This window comes from Sinohyriopsis cumingii, unplaced genomic scaffold, assembly GCF_028554795.1.
Source record: "Sinohyriopsis cumingii isolate HCF-2022 unplaced genomic scaffold, ASM2855479v2 utg001603l, whole genome shotgun sequence".
Taxonomy (NCBI): Eukaryota; Metazoa; Mollusca; class Bivalvia; order Unionida; family Unionidae; genus Sinohyriopsis; species Sinohyriopsis cumingii.
This window is the reverse complement of record NW_028316025.1, coordinates 1,367,747-1,374,236: the sequence shown is the minus strand read 5'-3', so window position 1 is coordinate 1,374,236 and position 6,490 is coordinate 1,367,747.

The following is a 6,490-nucleotide window of genomic DNA, read 5'->3' as shown; positions in this document are numbered from 1 at the left end:
CATAGGATTATTTCAAAATTGCTTCCAAACGTATGGAACTTTTCATTTAAAAGGAAACAAATATAAATAAAAAAATTATAGTGAAGTTTAAAAGCAATTACTGTTGTATGATCAGGATAGTTAAAAATAATTACAAAGTAAAGCGTTTGCGGTGCTCATTTGAAGTCATGTAGTCAAAATACAAAGTGCAATGGCCAAAATTCGAACATAAAGCTAAAGAGGTAACGAGTCAACTCGGATAGTTTCATTACGTAACATGTTTAAAACTCACAATGTAAACTTCTCTGTATTTAAACATATACTTCAAATTTTCACCTTGAACTTAACAGCACAGAAGTGCATAAACTTTCAAAAGATAACGTCGATTTTAAAGAGATTGCAATTTTGATTAAACAAGCTTACTGTCCTAAATATAGTATCAACAAAACAATGTTTCTCTTCCAAAGTATATATTTGTCACCATTCTTCCAATGTAACAAAACTTTGGAAGTAAAGAATGATTGGTTAAAAATGCTATCTGACAAGGACTGTTATGTGAAATAATCAAAACGTTAGCTTTAAATCGTTCAAATATTCATTTTAGAAGTAATATGTGTCTCCTTTAATTCAGTCACCAAAGTCGATCGTAATTCCGTTCTAGTTCGGTAGTACTCCAAAAGTAGTAGTGCTATAAATTCGACAAATTCCGTTAGTGACTGATCTAACAACTACATTCTCACATGACGGAGAAATTCGTTCGAGCGGGAATGAAGGGAGGGAGGCAAACCTTTCTAAACAGATATGTAAAGAAAATGCGTGCATTAGGTAATAGTTTTGATCACCTGGGACGCTGGAATACTTTCAAGAGACAACTTGGCCTGAAGACAAACATAATGTTGCAGCCTTCAATATTTGGTAAGCATACGCCAATCAGAGGTAGAGGGTGTCAGCCGACCTATTATGTTTTTTTTTTTTTTGGTGAGGGGTGTGTGTGTGTGAGGAACGACAACGACGCCCCGGCCGAATACCCCCACCCTACAATCCGTGTCTTGGAAAATGTTGCTTTTTTTAATTGCCAAAAGCCAATCTGAGCCTTGTATGGTGACCACACCCCACCCTCTCCCCGTGTGTCCGGTGTTTATTTATTTCTTGCCAAAAGCCAATCCAAGTCTTGTGTGCAACCCCGGTTGGCAAGATAAAATCCTTCACTGAAGCACGACAACACCCTGATTCGGTCTCGGGGTGAGAAACATTATTAATTAGCAAAATGAAATGACCACGTCCGGCTGAATGATGTTTCATACACTATTTCACGGGTAATGTCTATCCACTGACTGCTTATGATGGACACCATTCCAAGGTCAATGGATAAATAATGGCACTAACTGCTGATCATTCTAAGCTCAATGGACAAATACTGGCACTGATTGCGCAGTCATTCTAAGTTCAATGCAAAAAATCCTGACACCGATAATTCTTCATTCTAAGCTCGATGGAAGAATGCTGGCATTGATTAATAACCGTTCTAAACTCTAGGGAAACAAATACTGGCACTGTTTACAATTAACAGACCAATTTTAAATATCACGATAGAGCTCGATGAAAATATATTGGCACCGATATCTCTGCTAATTTCAGTGCGAAATAAACACAATGAGAATGAGGAATATTCATTTATTTCACTTTAGTTGTGTTTATTTATTTATTTTCTTGCTGTTTTCGCGCTACTAGAGACCCACCTGACTTTGCTAACTTAGCCGCTCTAGATCGATCGATAACACGTCTTTGATGCGTGATTATATACATTACATTGCCAAATCAATAACACTACCGTCTGTTACAAGTGTTCATACAATACAATCGGCCGATCTTGCTATGTTAGAGACTGATAAAAAACAAAAATATGTAGTTTAGCATGGTTTGTTTATTGTTTTGTTTTATTAATAAATACCCATTTACCAGCAATATTAATGAAAATAACTCTGTATAATTGCAATGTGGTCAGGTCATTGACTGGGGAATTTCATGTTGTATTAATCAGCGTGCGAAGGGTTCCGGTGGGTTCTAGTTGGTAAACAAATACTGCACAATAATGTATATACTGAAATCTTGTCTATTCGCTGACGGATGATGTATAATTAATTCGTTATTGTAATAATAATGAGTCATTCTTCGCCAACTATGGAATCGGGTACACCTAAACTAGCTCGACGACGACTAGAGTCAATTAAGAAATATCTCTCCGTCCGTGATTCTGTCAAACGGCAACGACGAAAACGTCAGAAATCGCAAGTGGAATTTACAGAAGTTACAGATAAGTTATATAAACCAATTGTCGAATCTACCAAAAATATTGTTACAGCAACGGAGGCAACACGAAAATTCTCGTGACATAACCCGAGGATATTGCTTGTTCGTCCTCAATACCCCACCACCCCAAAAATATGCTCAACCACAACCCGAATATCAACCACCTCTTCAACCCCATCACAAGCTAGACCTACCATAGTGGAAATATTTACTGATGAAGTTATTGCCGCTATCAGGGATCCAAAACAAATACTTGATATTGTTGTGTTTGGATATATTTGTACAGATCAATATGTAAAGCCAGAACATATTTACATTCTAAAACATGCCGATTGGGTCAAAATTGTATATTGCGTTTCTGGTAATATTCCGTGGATCAAAAAGGAAGATACTAATGTGTTAAAATCTTTCACCACGCGGTAGAGGAATATATTTCAATAAAACGACAAGAAAGTAAAGAAAAACAGGTAGAAGTAAAGAGGCAACTTGAAAAAGCGGCATAAGAAAGGAGAAGAACACTCAAAAAGCTAGTTCTAAAATGAGGGAAAAATTCAGAAACTGCGTTTGAGGCACCCCTCACAGCGCTCTGGAACAACATCACAAATCGTCACATGAAGGATCAACTGGAAGTGGCACTAATCGATTAAATTACCGACGATTACTACAATGATTGATCAATTAGATCGGCGGTAAGAAAACAAAACATGATTATACACAATGTCGAACGTGGACTTCTGATGGTCAGTGTGATACATACAGGATTATCATTATATAAAGTTATCTACGAAGATGTGATTGGTTATCTTGTTGAAGGTTTATTCAGAAGAATAGCCCGAAAAGATAGCCCGATTGCCCAAAAATTAGGCATGAAAATCATTGAAGTCTTCGTGATAAAGGTATTGGCCTGGTTGTTTGTGCCGCAGGTAAATCATTCTCAGCGATCTGAGACAGACTCGTAAAATTAATACGACGCAAATCGCAGCAGCAGCCAGTAAAACTGCTCAGCACTGATGTGATGCCAGCAAGTGTCAGTAAAATAATATATGAAGCCGCTAAAAAACGACTACAAAAATCCTTGGAGTGTCGTCACTGACAAACCAACAAGCCGGCGAGAGAAAGAGAGAGAGAGAGAGAGAGAGAGAGAGAGAGAGAGAGAGAGATAAAACCCAGCAAGTCTGATATCGAGAATTAGCCTGGCTCGACGTCGTTTTAAACACCAAATAATATTATAAATGTTCAAGAGTGTATCTGATTTGACAGTGCCACGTACATCATTGACGGAAAGAACATTGAATCATGTCTCGAAAATGTTGACGTTGCTACCACGATATTTGGGCTCGCAAGATATTTTGATGAGTATTCGCGGTCTGCTGGTCCATCAATGATTTCGAGAAGGATACCACTGATCACCGTGAGAACAATAACGTAACAATGAACGCCGCTAGAACTGATGTCGCATCGATGAATAATAATTTCAACCAGGGATTCGCAGCACGTCGATCGATGTTAAACGGCGATAAAGAATTTTCATATTTAATTCCGCTATCACACATATTTGGATTTTAAGGAAACGTCAGAAAGGTTATCTTCGGTGCCAAACACACAGTCGTACTTGTTCGACAAGCCACCGACAACGATGCAATATGGCGTCCCAATACGGTTGATGTTGGTAAGGTGAAACTGACAAAACTTTCGTTGTGGATGCCAACGATGATATCATCCATAGTTGAAGAACAACGTCTGCACTCATTCAAGGATAGTGGAGGCAAATATCATTGTCGTGGTCGGCGATGACCACATACAACATTCAAAGTACTGTTTCTGGTTTATTCACATGGCATATAGCATCAGTGCATGGAGTTTCAGCACCATGACACATATTCATAGCGCTTCAAGATAACGCCCGAGTAGATTCACAGAAGCGAAACCCAATAGTGTTTGACACGCTTGGAGTTAGCAAAGTTTTTATACGAATAAACCGAGATCAAGCACCATCTGAAGAGGTGTTGCTGAATTTCGATAACAGACATGTTGCACGTGCGTATCTTCGTTTGATGACAGTTATAGTCTATTTGATTCAAATGAATACCTATAGTCTATTTGATTCAAATGAATACCTATAGTCTGTTTGATTCAAATGAATACCTATAGTCTCTTTGGCCATCGTTGTATGCTCTCTCGTTATAGTCTACGTGACCATTAACTCTTGTTTTTCAACTTTTAATAACGTTTGTTTGCTTTAACAATCATTACAAAATTCTAGTTATAGTAGTTAATGGCATACTTAACATTCCAAGAGACGGTAGATTTGTCTATCATCAGCTTTTGATGATAAATAACGTTTCCTTTTAGTTATCTTTACTTTCCGTAGCAATTTGTGACATCCATTTTCATACGTCACGTTCAATTCTCTCAAAAATTGTGATCGCACACGAAGGCGCATGACTTCGTGACATGACCCAGGAGAATAGGTGACATACATGTTGCAAATATATTAAACTAATAACTAAGAGGTGAGATAGTGCAATGCATAACTTTTTGTATGAATGTATAAATCCGTGTATGTTAGAAATATCAACATTGATCAAGAAAGAGAATAATACGTTCTGGATATCAATAATTTCTTCGTAGACATTAGTTGCATTTGACAAAACTTGTACAGTCTTTATATATTATGACCAGTTGATACCTCGAAAAACGTTTCTCCAATGTTGATATACTCCAGTTGAAACTTAATAAAAAATAAGATGTACATACTCTGCATCAAGGCAATGTAGAGGGTGGCACGATTTGCACTCATCTAGCATGTGCAAGAACATTTCCTGATTAATATAATGACGACATAAAATCATTAAAGGTAGACAGCGCTTGGAAACAATTCAACTTGTTTAACTACGTACATATATTACACAATTTAGGCGGGATTATAACCGTGCTGAAAATAATCAATTTGAAGCATGGTAATGAAAAGCGGGTTATGAAACAAACTTGTACATGTACCACTGGATATATTTTCACATTTGTATGATTTTCTCCATGATAATAGGATGCAAGGCAACGATTGTATCTTGCAACAATATTGTACACTAAGAGATTGGTATTTAGAATCTTAGCTGGAAAAGTTTCAAACTCGCTACACCGATACATAGGCAGAAAGATAGCGTTCGTGGCCAGTAACTAGGTAAGGATATAGTTTTCTTGGTATGGTGTTCAAGGAAGTTGTGTTCTGATTTGATGGTTGAATAGCAAATAGATTGATGGATGACTCAATAGATTGTTAGAGTTTTGTCATTCAGTGGTTAAACGCCATGTCTCAATAGCGCATGGATTATAAACCAGACCGGATATCGGTTATCGCACAAGCCATTCAACAATTCAATAAACTTGCACGAAGAATACAACCCTTTGCATCCGAATGTAAAAGTTTGGATCAACATACATACATACATACATACACACACACACACACACACACATACATACATACATACATACATACATACATACATACATACATATATACGAACACATACATACATACATACATACACACACACATACATACATACATACATACATACATACATACATATGCATTCATACATACATACATACATACATACATACATACATACATACATATGCATTCATACATACATACATACATACATACATACATACATACATACATACATACATACGAACACACACATACATACATACATACATACATACATACATACATACATACATACATACATACATACATGCATGCATGCATGCATACATACATACATACATACATACATACACACACAAACACAAACACACATACATACATACATACATACATACATACATGCATACATATACATTCATACATACATACATACATACCAACACACACATACATACATACATACATGCATACATACATACATACATACATACATACATACATACATACATACAAACATACATACCTACATACAAACATACATACATACATACATACATACATACATACATACATACATACATACATACATATGTTTAAATCGTTATTCCCATGCAAGTAATTTGTTTGTCTGTCTTTTCTCATCTAGTCATGTAAAACGCCAATGCTATATTTGGAGCAGATCTTTATTATGTGCACTGTTGATAATCTTAACAAAACATGTTTATTATGGCCTGATGAATA